Raw genomic sequence first — 15282 nt, 5'->3', positions numbered from 1 at the left:
TCACCATGGGCTAATATGCTCTGGGCTTCTAAATAAACTTGAAAGCAGTGGCTATTTGAAAACAATCCTATGGTTTTTGTCCTTTATTCTATTGATATGCTGTATCCCATTGATTGATTTGCATATGTTGAACCATCCTTGCATCACAGTAATAAATAACAGTCATGATGAATCACCTTCTTAACGTATTTTTTAATTCAGTTTCTCAGTATTTTGTTGAGGTTTTTTGCATCAATATTCATTAGAGATATTGGCCTGTAGTTTTCTTTTCTTTTTTTTTTTTTTTTTTTGATGTGTCTTTGTCTGGTGTTGGTATCAGGGTAATACTGACCTCATAGAATGAGTTTGGAAGTATTCCCTCCTTCTCTATTTTTTGGAATAGTTTGAGTAGGATTGGTATTAGTTCTTCTTTAAATGTTTGGTAGAATTCAGCAGTGAAGTCATCACACCCCAAACTTTTCTTTACTGGGAGACTTTTTCTTACAGCTTTGATCTCATTACTTCTAACTGGTCTGTTCATGTTTTGGATTTCTTCCTGGTTCTATCCTGGTAAGTTGTGTGTGTCTGGAAATTTGTCCATTTCTTCTAGATTTTCCAATTTATTGTCATATAGTTGGTCATAGTATCCACTAATGATTGTTTGAATGTCTGCACTGTCAATTATCATGTCTCCTTTTTCATCTCTGATTTTTTTATTTGAATCATTTCTCTTTTTTTCCTAAATAGTCTGGCTAAAGTTTTGTCAATTTTGTTTATCTTTTCAAACAACCAACTTTTTGTTTCATTGATCTTTTGTTTTGTGTTCTTTACTTTTTTTTCACTTGTTTCTGCCCTGATTTTGTTATTTGTTTTTGTCTACTAATTTTAGGTTTGATGTGCTCTTGCTTTTCTAGTTTTTCAAGGTGCACAATAGATTGCATCAGTGGTTGCTCAAGTCCCTTATTTGCATATAATATGCATATATCCTCCCATGTACTTTATATCATCTCTAGATTACTTATAATATTGAATAAAACGTTAATGCCATGTAAACAGTTATTTTCTGTATTGTTTTAAAACTTGGATTACTTTTATTGTTGTATCATTATTTTTTATTGTTTTTGTTTTTCAGAATACTTTTTTATCTATGGTTGGTTGAGCCCAAAGTTGTGGAATTCACAGATATGCAGGGCCAACTGTATTTTGGTAGATTTTTCATATAAGGCACATGCATATGCCAAGGGGAGAAGTTATGAATACTGTCTGAAGCTCATGCCTCATTATAATAACCTCCTAAAAGACATTTATTCCCTCCCTTGCCTCGACATTCTCTCTACTGATTATACTGAAGCCAGAGTTATTTTTCTGTAACCTGGTATTGTTCATGTCATTAACCTGACTAAAAACCTTTAATAGTGGCCCTTAGGGTTAAGTTTAAAATTTTTTAACAAGATTTACAGGGTCTATCAAGACTGACTTTTCTTCCTCTTATCAGCCTTATCTCTGTCAGAACCCACTCACACTCTTCATTCTATCCATTCTTTGAGATTCTAAACAATATTCCCAATATCACGTTCTGTTCTTTGCTTTGAGGCCATAGCTGTGAGCTGGAATTTCATATTAATGTACTAGAGATGGATGACACTGTGGCCTGAACCACCTCTTTATACAGTTTACTCTGTCCTTTCAACCTGATCCCTGAAATACCACTTTGGTTTCATAAATGTATTCCGCTGGGCCTCTAGGCCTTAAAATTTGGTGAGTTTTATAGAAGGCACTTATGATGGGCTGGGCAATTTTACCAGAATCACTTGATGTATCATCACCAGATGCCTCACCCCTACTTAGGCACAATAACATGCCAGGCACCTCTTTTGAAAGAATATCTGCTACAGATGGGATGGATTTGCTCTAGAACTCTGGGAGTCTGTGAATCTGTCATGGTGACTTGTCATAGGCTCAACACAAAATGTTTTTCTACACAGAAACTCAAGTACCATGGATTCTGATGGGTGCTGTGGCCTGAGTCACAGTGCTGCTTGTACCTTTTCCTGAAAAAGTTAAAGTAACTGACGTATTCAATTGGAAGACAAGACTGCCCTAATCATTCTGAACACCTTATCACCTTATGACATTCAACCAATGGGCAAAATAAATAAATAAATACATAAAATAAAGAATGATTTGACTAGCTGGAGTAATTGTTCTCAATTATCAAGAGGAAATTGTGTTGCTACTATACAATATAGACAAGAAAAACTGTATCTGGAACCCAAAAGATTTTCTGAGGGTTGAGATTGTGTTTAGTGCTTCACTGTCAGCTGAGGTTCTGGCAGAGAGGAAAGGAAATGTGTTATGGGGAGCAGAAAGATGAAGCCATAAATATTATAGCTTTGTGATCAATTACAGAAATGAAGACTATAATATGTTTGCATATTTTTCTTTGTTTGTTGCATGTGTTTAATTCTATTAACTAGCCACGTTCCTTTTTCTCTCTCTCTTTACATTTTTATTTTATACATAAGTTGTAGGAGAATAACTTTGACATTTAGTCTTAGATAACAGAAGTTTCAGGAATTTTGTGATGAAATAGGATAATGGTTACAATGACTGTGCAACTTAGTATCTGGGGAAATGGCTAAAACAATTTCATTCCTAAGGACAGCCATATCTTCTTGTTAGGTGGAAAGATAAAGTTGTTTCTTTATGTTGTATGATAAAGTTGTCATACAGAAGTTCAAATATATATAGCAGGGCACATACAAAAGTACCTAAAAGAGGTGTCTCTTTCACTTATTAATGTATTCCTTCGCAGCTCCTAATCTACTCTTTGTTATCTACACCTACACGGCAATAATGGGGATTGTGCTTGTAAGCATTTCCTTTTCCTGCAAGTACAACTTTTTTTTTTCTTTTCTTTTCTTTTTTTTTTTTTTTTTGAGACAGAGTCTCCCTCTGTCGCCAGGCTGGAGTGCAGTGCCGCGATCTTGGCTCACTGCAACCTCCGCCTCCCGGGTTCAAGTGATTTTTCTGCCTCAGCCTCCTGAGTAGCTAGGACAAGAGGTGCATGCCACCATGCCCAGCTAATTTTTGTATTTTTAGTAGAGATGGGGTTTCACCATGTTGGCCAGGATGGTCTTGATCTCTTGACCTCATGGTCCACCCACCTCAGCCTCCCAAAGTGCTGGGATTACAGGCGTGAGCCACCTTGCCCAGCCTCCTGCAAGTACAACTTTAAACTTTGATAGTAAAGAGTTCAAGAAGGACATTGCAAGAGAAAAAGCTATTTCTTTCTGGTCATGAGGTCCTTTCTTTTACTTCTTTTTTCTCCTATTGCATTCGCTATAGAAGCATGGGGCTGGGGGGAGGAATATCAAGTGATATTCTGCCCCAGCTGGGTACCCAGAGTGTGCAGTCCCTCAGTGAGACTGAGTCCCTAACCCCAGCAGATTGGTGACCAACTCACTGTGGCCCATTCATGCAGTCAGTATACAACACAGACTTTGTGCTATCCTGCCCAAGAACAGGGTGTGATTCCTTCTACACATTACTCTACCAGCCCCTATACATCTGCACTCTGGAAAGCTCTTTCAGCTTTAGGAAATTATTTGGAATTCTCTTTACCCTTTATATTTCCTCCCTAGTCATAGGTAATAATTTTTATATTAAACTTTTCCTGTTCAAATTGTGACTTCTATCTCCTAATATAGCTCTACTGTTACAGATTCAACTGAATTTGAAAAATATAGATATGCAGTATTATAAATACAGTGCTCTTTTGCAATATACAATATCCTAGGAGGACAGAAGATTGTATAACACAGGGAAAGTAAGTAAGGCAGATGTGAAGGAAACTCAGAGAGTTAATAGCATAGAAAGTGTGAGTGGAAAAATTAGCTCCAGCAAAATACAACGGGATTTCGTCTTTGACATTTCCTCTTATACTCAATATTCAAGTCATTATCCATTCCCATCAATTCTTTATCCAAACTATATTTTGAATCCTTTTTTCTTCTTTCCATCTCTGCTACCCTTTGAAACCAATCAGGTATCATCTTTCCTTTCATGCCAATTAAGCCTTCTAACCAATCAAACCAGTTCCTTCTTGCACTCATCCAAACTGTTCTTTACATAGGAAATTATTTTGTTTTCTTCATAGCATATTATAAACATTAAAATAATTTTATTGCAATTTTTATTTTCTTATATGTTGTTTTGTTATTGCTGTTTCATTTTTAGTTTCTAGACTCTATAAAGGATTGAGTCAGTCTTGTTCATCATATCTGTAGCTCTGCCAGAATGTTGGCATATATGGTATAGATAAAATACATATTTGGTAAACGGGTGAATGAATGACAGGGAATTCGAGGTCTATTTTTGATGGGTTCTTTGTATTGATGTGTAAATCTTCTGAATATTTTAATACATTGAAAATGAAAAGGAACTGTCCCTATAACATTGGTGCCTACAGAGTAATAGGACAAGATGCCACATACTAGAATAATTTTTGGATAAGACAATACAGTGAGTATTATTGTTTGAGGGAATAAAATTGTATGGCAGTTTAAAGAAGGAGAAATTATTAAGAAAGTTTCAAAATTTAAAAAAAAAGATATTTCAAGTAGAAATTGTAAGAATGGGTAGAATGCCAGAAGGTAAGGAATCTATGCAGAGAATAGGATTAGAAAAGATGAGGGATGCAAAAAATTAAGGGTACATCTTAGGGAGGGTAGGTCTAAATTAGCTGACTATAGGTTATATTAGGAATGAAACATGTAGGTTTCAAAAAATAGGCAAAGGAGGATTAGAGAGGGAAGTATATACCAACTTTAGTTGACATCTGTCATTATTTGTGGTATCTAGCTACTGAAGCTTTTCCTGTGTGTGTGAAATCCACCAACTTTTGAAGCAAAGCACACATCCAACTTTAGAAGTAGAAATTGCTAGATAATTGCTTGCTATGTTTGTCTTTTACATTGAGTTCAGGCAGAGGATATAGGGCAATCAGATAAGCACATTCAAACTTTTGAATCTGAAGGGAATGACCAACTAGATAGGTATGGTTGCAATGGGGTCAGCTAAACTTATTTTCTAAAGTTGTCCATGGGTATAGCTTCATTAAAAGCATCCACTTTTTAAGTATTGATGATAGTAGGGAAACATTCTTAATATCTGTAATAAATCAGTTTAGCAGCATAATTTTGAATATTTTTCTCCAAAAGGCATGACTTCTAGATATGTTTCTCAAGCCCTGCCATAGATTGTGGGTTTCTCAATATCCTTCTAATGAAATCCATTTCTGCCAAATCATTCAGGTTTCTGGTTCCTATTACTTATACCTAGGAATCTATTACTTGTACCTAAGAACCTTGACTGGTATACTAGACTAAGAGGTTCAAATTTTGTACAGTTGAAATCAACAATAATTAAAATAATTTTAACTGGAAAGTATGTTGATTAGAGATGTGAATTAGAAAGATTAACCTAGAAACAATTTGTAATCATCACAGAAGCCAAGAAAGTCTTGAGGTAGTAAGACAAGAACACGATAGAAGGGAAAATGTATAGTCAGTTCACAGAAAAAGCAATGCAAATTACTTATAAGCATGCAAATAGATGTTCAATCTTATTTACAGAAAACAAAATGCAAATTAAAACAATAAGGGAACAGATTGGAAAATATTAAGAAATGATAACATAAAAGTTAGGAGAATGTGGGGAAATAGCATCTTCATACAATACTAGTTAACAAATACCTTGCTTTAGCTAATTTGAAGATAATTTAGAAATCTGTGCACATGCATGTTTTTTTGAACAATACACATAAAACCATGATATAGAGAAAATGGGCTATTTGTGGTGGAAGAGAACTTTAAATTTAATTATAATTTATTTGTATTATGAGTAAAAATTATTTTGATAACCAAAAAAAAAGAGGAAAATGTTGAGGTCATAACTGAACAGAAGAACACCTTGAATAGGAAAAATAAAGAATTTTTAGAAAATGACAATATCGAGATACAACTCAGATTCAGAGAGAAAATTACTCTAGAAAATGATTGGATATATGAATTAAAGAATAGAGAGAAGTAAAATGATTTTTAGGCATGTAGAGCCCAGGTGATTGGAAAAAATAGGACTGTCATAAACAAACAAGAGAAATTAGAAAAAGAAATGTATTGTAATTGATAAAATGAATATTGTTTAGATTGTGCTATGTTTAACGGATCTATTAGAATGTTCAGCTAGATATCCCAATGAACCATTATAGTTTGCAGACTAGATAAGTCAAGAGATATCATGGTTCAGATTTAGGAAGTACCCACAAAGTAGGTGTGATTGTATCTGTGGGATTACCAAAGAAGAAAGACCAAATGAGAAAAGAAGTGTGACTTTCAAACCTAGAGACAGTGGAAAAACAGGAAGAGTCAGTAAAGAAATGGGCAGGAGCAGCTTGTGTGTAAAGAAGCAGAATACAATACCTTTATTGGTCACAGGGATGATAGTTTTAAAAAGACAGTCAGCTGTGTGGATAGTTACAGAGAACAGATAAAGTTTCCTATTGAGAAAGGGCCACTTGATTTTGTGATTGGATGGCTATCTTTCAGTTAAACTGTAGTAGATACCTGATTGCAAACAATCTCAATGTACAAGTCAATAAAATTAGCAAGAAACACTTTTTTGAGAGGTTAGTCACAAAAAGAAAAGGAGAGAGAAAGGAAGGTAACTCAAGGATTATGAGCATTAAAATAAAACTCCCCAAAGACTAAATGGCCTATCTCTTGTGCATGTGTTAGATATGGTGCTCTGCATTCAAATGTTAGTCTGTTTTTGGCAATAAGTAAACATACAGGAAGCCATGTGGAAGATAGATTTTAATAGATGGGAAATAGTACTACTTGTTGTTTGCTTAACTGAATGAATCGCTGTACTCTAAAATTCTAAATCTCGAGATGCTTGAGAGTAGTCCTGAGTGACACAAGTTAGATGCTTCTTCCACTTTGAGTGAACCAGAAACCAAAGAGCGGTAGAGAGTTGGACATTCCAGTGAGAGTCCTCAGCAGGGAAATATTAAATCTAAAGTAAAAATCCTCATTTTCTCTTTGTAATATGTGTATCCTTACTGGAGCTGTGGTTATGTCTTCTAGCTTGCTCTCAGTTGTGCTACAATAAATTAACAGTTGTGCTACAATAAATTAACCACTGTCTCTAGGTTTGAAAGTCACACTTCTTTTCTCATTTGGTCTCTCTTCTTTGGTAATCCCACAGATACAATCACACCTACTTTGTGGGTACTTCCTAAATCTGAACCATGATATCTCTTGACTTATCTAGTCTGCAAACTATAATGGTTCATTGGGATATCTAGCTGAACATTCTAATAGATCCCTTAAACATAGCACAATCTAAACAATATTCATTTTATCAATTACAATACATTTCTTTTTCTGTGTTTTCCTTTGGTTGAAATATTGGCAGAGGAGCATTACTCTGCTGAGTTCTGCATCTTGGGCAAGTACTATAGTTTAACTCCATAGCTGCCCTTGCCTCCAGTCAATTTGCCCAGCAGTGATTAATATCTAAGATACTTTCAAAAGAGAAAGTGATACAGGAGGTAGAAAGAAACTATTTAGGCAGAAAGTGAGGGCAAAGAGTCCTCAGCAGAACTTCCCTTCTAACAAAAAGCAGCCCAAGAAATCACTTATTTTCTAACAGAAAGCAGCCTGGAAGATCAAGCTGCAAACATAGATAAGGAGGTCTGTAACAAAGAGCTGTTCTCCTTCTTTCTCCTATTAAATTTCTGCTCTAAACCTCACCCTTGGTGTGTCCGCATCCTTGATTTCCTTGACCGTGAGACCAAGAACTCTGGGTGTCACTCCAAACAATGAGGCTGCTTCAAAAGGACTCTTAGAAACAAGGGTTGAGGCCAGGTGTTGTGGCTCAAGTCTGTAATCCTAGCATTTTGGGAGGCCGAGGCAGTGAGATCACCTGAGGTCGGGAGTTCAAGACCAACCTGGCCAAGATGACGAAACCCCATCTCTACTAAAAATAAAAAATAAAAAAATAGCCAGGCATAGTGGTGGGTGCCTGTAATCCCAGCTACTTGGGAGGCTGAGGAAGGAGAATTGCTTGAATGTGGGAGGCGGAGGTTGTAGTGAGCTGAGATTGCGTGACTACACTCCAGCATGGGTGAACAGAGCGAGACTCCATCTCATTAAAAAAAAAAAAAAAAAAAAAAGGAAAAGAAAAGAAATAAGGGTTGAGACTCTGAAGCCTGAAAACCTCTCCTCCATATGAAAAATCCTCCCACTCTTGCCTTGGAATACTTGAATTTGTTGTCTTTTATATTCTTGACTGGTACCTACAGAATTGCAAAAAATCTGAGAAATTTTATGAGTGTAGGGAGATCTAATATGTTTATTGACAACTAAAGAAACCACTAGAAAAACACTGGAGGGGATATGCTGAATTTAAGAAGACAGTAAGCTTTTATTTTTAAGTGAGAAAATTTTTCTGTAATTTTTATTTCCAAACAGGTAAGATAATATTTTTAACTATGTTTAACCATTTTGAAGACATCAAAAGACAGTCACCTTATAATTATAGTATATGAAATTAACTGGTAAAGAGTTTTGTACTAAGATTTATTAAGGGGGCATTAATATTTTCCTACTTCAGTAATATATTACTTACAGAGTTTACAGATTTGATCAGCTTCATCAAACAACTGGACAATTCCTTAGAAGAAAAAGTAATCTATCAAATCAGTCAACCATAGCCCTATCAATCAAAAAATTGACAATTTGCCTGAATTCTCAATGTCTCCTTTTGACATTATACAGGCATAGCCACTTTCAATACATTTTATACTTATTCAAGAAAACGGTTTTACTACAATTTATAGTTCCTAATTCTAACCACTTCCCACAAGAATACATGAAATCAAATCAGATAAGAATAAAGAGGATTTCCTTTTTAAAAAATATTTATTTTCTAACTAATGACTCCTTGTATACAGGAAATAGCTATTTAAAATGCCATCTTTATGAATATTCAATTTAATTCAGATAAAGTTTTCCCATTAGGACAAGTGAAGAGAATGCTGACTATACCATAAGAAACACACAAAAACTACTTTTTGAGGGATACCATATGTAAAGAGTGAACGTTAACAAGCAGTTGGTTAACTAGTATTTTTTTCCTGTCAAAGTGATATACTTTTTATATCTCATGTATTTAGTATTCTCATGTAGTCCTTAAAATGACTGCAGCAAGAAAGCTTTGAATGCTAATTTACCAAAGACAGGAATACACATTTATATCTACGGCACTTTAAAAGTACATTATTCCACCCTATACTGACACATTATAATGATGTCAAGGTCCTGAAAAAAGAGCATGGCATTAACAAGATGGAAGGCTAACTTAATGGAAGTTCCATTGATAAAATGCCATCCTCACAAAGCTAGTAATTGTTCTTTAGCTATTATACTCTTACCAAAGAAGCAATATATCAGATGCCTGCTCATCTAGACATAACTCTAAAAGATTCCGAGACACTGTAAGTTGTATATCACTAAACTGGGAACATTAAAAGCAACTAACTTATTCATTAATTATTGTGTCTTACTGACTAGGGTCAAGAATTATGACAGACAATTTAATCATTAAAAATCTCATGTGTAGTTATTTGAAAATGTTTTCTTTTAAAATGAAATACATGCCTAATAAAATAAAATAAAAAAATCTACCTTCCATGTACAGATAATAACCATATAGTGTAGGACTGTAAAGTTCTTAAGATTATAATTATGTTTGTGTTTGGTTATAAGTTTCTATTTCCTCAAATGGAGCTAAATGTAATTATGCAGTATAAAATTATAGAAGCTCATCATAATGGCAAATAAATTAGCTTCCATATGAACATGTTTCACTTCAAATTTAAATTAAAGCTTTAAAATTGAAAAAATGTAATTTTGATATTTTAGTTTACATTATCTACATTACCATTATTCAGGTTCTTGTAGACCATCTTGCTGTTACTCTCCTTCCCTGGGTGGGTCACTGAGCTACTGAGCCTAGCTTTCATGCTATCATTTGTTCCAAAAAACTTGTCCATGGTTATTTTATTCAGTGACAAAGAACCATATATTGTAGAAACCTAGAAACTAAGATTTGCTCAATATGGTAAAAATGTCTCTGTGTTCCCTGTGTCCCCCTACACACACCCTAAATTTAGAATTCACTGCTGAGTATCCCATAGTAGATTGTATGATTTCTGAGAATTTACAATCATTCACCATAACAAGTCATTCCGTCAAGGAAGGGAGAAAGGAAAGAATCATAAAATGATCAAATTTACTTGAATCTCCTGGACCAATGAGCTCTTCTTTAGCCACCTTACTAGTATTTATTCATTTCATAACTATTGTTCAAACTTCTATATAACACAGTAGGAGAGGCACAAATGCAATTTGTCTTAGATAGTTTATCTGATAAGTGAACCCTGAGTCAAAGGTCTAAGGAAAATAAACTGTGGGGAGCAGAAAGGAAGGGAAAGAACCAAGCAAAGCTGCAATTCAGGTGAAGAAGCAGCCTCAGCCTGTCCCTACTGCTGAAGGCTCTGGAGTGGTCACTTTTCAGACAAGGGAAATTGTATTTCTTCTCTTCTTCTCCCAAGAACCACTTAGTCACTGGCTTCTGGCCTGGCTACATCTGGGGAAAGTAGAGTCCCAGGCATTTGCAAGAGAACCATGGCAACTTTAAACACCCAGGACATTCAAACACCCAGGATATTTTCTGAAGGTCTCACAGACACCGGGGGATCATTCCCATAGCTCTGCTAAAGGAATATCTTTAGGTATCAGGAGGGGTCACACATGGTGTCAGCTATATGATTCTAATAAGAAACAGTACTTCTCCTAAGAGGATTTTATAGTGGGTTTAAATTTGAGGAGTAAGCCAAAACATAAAAAGCTCTTTTTTGTTTGTTTGTAGTTAGGACTACTGCAGAACTAATACAAGTTGATCCCACAAAAGGGAAGCCTATACCTGTGGCTTATAAATGGATGATATTTGGCCTGTGGCAAACTCTGTTTCATACTTGCTAACACTTGTCCTTAACATTACCCAAATATATTTTCCTTTTTTAAGATTTCTCCATAAATGTATATGGATAAGAGCCATTTTGGAACCATATATGCAAAACCCATATGGCTAAAGGCTGCTAAAAGCCTTGAAGATTATCCTGAGAAGTTCTGCAGTTAGTTTTATATTCACTGCACTCAGTGTAATTATAAAATTAAGGGAGAGTAAATGGAAACAGATAAAAGGCATTATGACTACCTCTTAATTAGTATGCTTTAAATGAATTTGAATCTTTGCAATTAGATCCCAGGTTATTTCAGTAATTTCATGGGAAATAAATGACAAAAGAAGAAATGTTCTGATATTTGTGTTTTTTTTTTTTCAAAAGCTGTTCAAATAGAAGTTTTATCCAACTATCTAAGCATCCATCTGCTGGACATATAATAATAGAGATTATATGCAACCACAGCAGAGATCCACTGTAAGACATTAAATTATTTATTAGTCTCTATATCTTGACTTCTGTCCTGATTACATTAAAATACTACAGTGTAAAAGGCACTTTAATAAAAGTTTGGTGGTATTTGTACTCAGGCCAAACAATTCTCTTAAGACCATAAAGTCTTTAAAGAAACATTTTGAGGAACTGGGAAAGTTTACTTTTCTCTTACATATGGAAATATAGAAGAGGTTAAGGGTGACATTAGCATACACAAAACATGCCCTCATTTTTAGAATAATGAAGCTTAATTATGATAAAGAACTTTCTTGCTGAAATATTTGAATATCTAGAAAGTTATTTACCCTATGGAATTTTCTTTTGTAGTTTTAAAATAAAGCACCAGTTGAATTCAGGTTTAGTCACTATTAATGCATGTGTTTACAGCTAGCTATCAGAAAGCAAGAGTTTTCTTACAAAGATGAGTGGCAAGATGGTTTGAGTATTGAGTATTGTAGGGTAAATGCACCTGATAGCAATAATGTAAGCATACCTTTAGAATGATCTTGTACGGCAGATGCACTTGAACATGTGTTCTGAGATAGGGAATCCTGGAATGGCCAACCCATAGATTCATTCCTTGTCTATGAGGAACATCTGAGCCCCTGTCCTGTCCTATGGAACATGGGTTGTACAGAGGATTCAGGTTCTGAGTTTTGGGTTAAATTAAGGTTGCCAAGTAGAGGAAGAGGTTAGGGGGAAGACGTTAAGTGAAAATGCTATATAAACTGCATGATCATTGCAAGTGGTTGTGGTTCTGCTGCCCAGCTCGCCACTGGACTGTAGGAAGGCAGATAGGTTGTCCAGCCTGCCGCCACCGAACTGTTTCTGTACATAAGGGGTTTTCCCGTCCAGCCTACGGACACTAGTCTCTCTCTTCTGTATGTACACTCCTTACAAAACCCCACGTCTTGTTTGCTGGCTCTGGATCTCTTCTTTGGCCTCTTGTACCTCTTGAACCCAGTGCCTTCCCTATTGAGGTTAATAGCGGTTCAGCACAACAATATATATAGCATTTTCACATATACTAGCAATATATTAAAAAGGTGGATTGAATTGATCCCTCAGGCAGTTCTCATCATTAACACAGTGAATGACGATGTTTGGGAAAAGCAACCTACTGTCACCCTATAATGCTTATTTCATTTCAGAGCCAATAAACCCAATTGCTGAAATCACGGTGCTATATCATTCATTCGCTAAAATTTAAACAGCTTTGTAAGATAAAATGTGCAGGCCTCCACCCCACCCAGTTTACCTAAGTGTGTGAAAGTGAAGTGGGTAATGAGAGCAATTAGATATACAACCTGAACAATGCCATTAGGCTCATTGTAGAGTTGTTTTGCTGTGCATCTCATTTACATAAAAATAGACCTACAAGCAACATCACCAAATAATACTGGTGATTATATGCAAATTATTAAGTAGGCAATAACTGGGCTGACTTCATATTAGGTTCTTACAGAAAGCAAGCAACCTAGACCTGGAGCTGAGAGTTCTTCAAACTGCTCTTGAGCTTAGCAGAAAGCAAATCAACTAACTCTTTAAATTCACAAATACTTAATTCTTTTATGCAGCACTTCTCTCTACATTTTGCAAAATACCATAGCAGGCAAGTGATTGAGATTCAAACGTTTTACTCCTTCGAAGATGTTCTGATTTTTAGGAACACTAAGGTGATGTAAATAACCTCTCCTTATGTTTATTGATTTATTCCCTTTTAAAACAACTGCACTACGCTAATCATTCCATGTAATTATCACTCCCTCTGTAATTATGCATATCTTGCTCCCAAAACCTTGACATCTTCACTGAATGAAATATTAGGCTGAGGCAGTATAAAAGGAAGGCTATTGTTAATAAACATTCTAAGGTGAATGTATAGGCTTTTATATAGCTTTTAATATATACAATGAGCCATAATAAATTCTAATTAATGTTAGATAGAGGAGTGATTAGAAATTGTAGATATTTAAACAATTTTGACCTATAAAAATTTTGAGAATTTCCTATATGCCAATGCAAGTCGTAGTTGACACTCTCTAGGAAACAAAACTGGTCAGTCTCACTGTTTCTAGGCTTCTCAGTGTCCTCGGTTCGTTTAGAATATAGAACTAATAATATTGTTTTCATTATTATTATTAACAATAGCAATGCTTTATGGAATGCTATGCTGTGCTTGATACTGCCCAAGAGCTTTAAATAGATTTTCTAATTTTATTCTTAATACATTCATACTGACAGACTAAATATACAACTGAACAATCATCAGGTCATATATGAAATAGAACTGTGACCCACAAACTCTGCAGCAACCAGCCCAGGAAGCAAACAACAACTTTAACAACAATTGGATACAATCAGAACTTGATAAAGGGATTTCAGCTTAACTATTTTTTTGTCCTACTTACAACTCAGGACCAATCAGAAACAGTTAATCTTTTTAAATCAGTTACATAAGTTCCCCTGCTTCTAGTTAGTCTAGTGCCAGCTTCCTCATGCCAATGCCTCCAATCAAGGCATGTCTGAAGCCTTCCTCGTTTTCACTATAGAACTTTCCTAACTCTCTACCTGCCTTGACTCTCTCTCAAAGGCAAGTAATGGTGGCTGACTCTCATTCTCTAAACAAGCTCTGAATAAAGAGAGTCTGTCTGCTCTCTTCGGGGTGCTTATCTTTGAAGATAAGGTAATAGTTTACTCTAAAGGCAAATTGGCCCCATAGTTTCACTATGACTCCTAGGATTCTGTCTCAGTGATGCAGAAGGAGGCAATGCTTCAGAAGCCCTTGGCTGTTTTTTGCAATCTGGCTGCCCTGCACTAGTAGGATCCAGGGGGTGTTGCTCACATGTAATCAAAGCCTCCTCTAAAGCTCTATGGTTCCCCTGCTCTGTTGCCCGCTGCTCTTGCTGTCTTTCTGCTGATAGCTCACAGCTTACGCCCTGCATATCAGTCAGAGGCCCATCCTCCTCACTTCACCCAGCCGGGAATCACCCAATACTTCTGTAATATTGACAAATAAAATACAGGACTCTGGTTAAGGTTAAATCTTAATTTCAGATAAGCAATTCATTGTTTTTAGTATCTTCCATGCAATATTTGAGATACACTAAATAAGGATTCATTGTTTATCTGAAACTTAAATTTAACAGGTTAATCAGAGTATATACTCTCTTTCTGTGTGTGTATATATAGTGTATATGTATTACACATGTATAAGTATATACATATGTTTTGGTGTATATATATGTGTACATATGTCTTAGTATACAAGTGCATATATAAGTATATACATACGTTATAAGTATATACATATTTTAGTGTACACTTATGGAGATATATGTACACTAAAATATGTATATACTTCTATTACACTAAAATGTATACGAAAATATATTTATACTAAAATATATATACTTAGTGTAATAATTTTTTACGACAATTGTATCCTATGCAATATTTAGAACATACTTATACTAGAAGAAGAATTATTCATTATTTAACTGAAATTCAAATTTAACCCAAAGTTCTTTTGGGTTTTTTGGGGTTTTGCTTTTTTGCTAAATCCACAACCCCTATTCCTGTGTGTGATTATGTGAAAGATACAGTACATAGCACACATTTTTTCCAACCACCCTCTTTTTCCTAGTGTGTACAAATATCCCAGGAGACAACAGACCTACCAATGGTAGAAGGGGTTGGAGTGAGAAAGGGTTACA

Source organism: Pongo pygmaeus, chromosome 3 (assembly GCF_028885625.2).
Source record: "Pongo pygmaeus isolate AG05252 chromosome 3, NHGRI_mPonPyg2-v2.0_pri, whole genome shotgun sequence".
In the NCBI taxonomy this organism is placed as follows: domain Eukaryota; kingdom Metazoa; phylum Chordata; class Mammalia; order Primates; family Hominidae; genus Pongo; species Pongo pygmaeus.
This window is presented reverse-complemented; position numbering follows the sequence as displayed.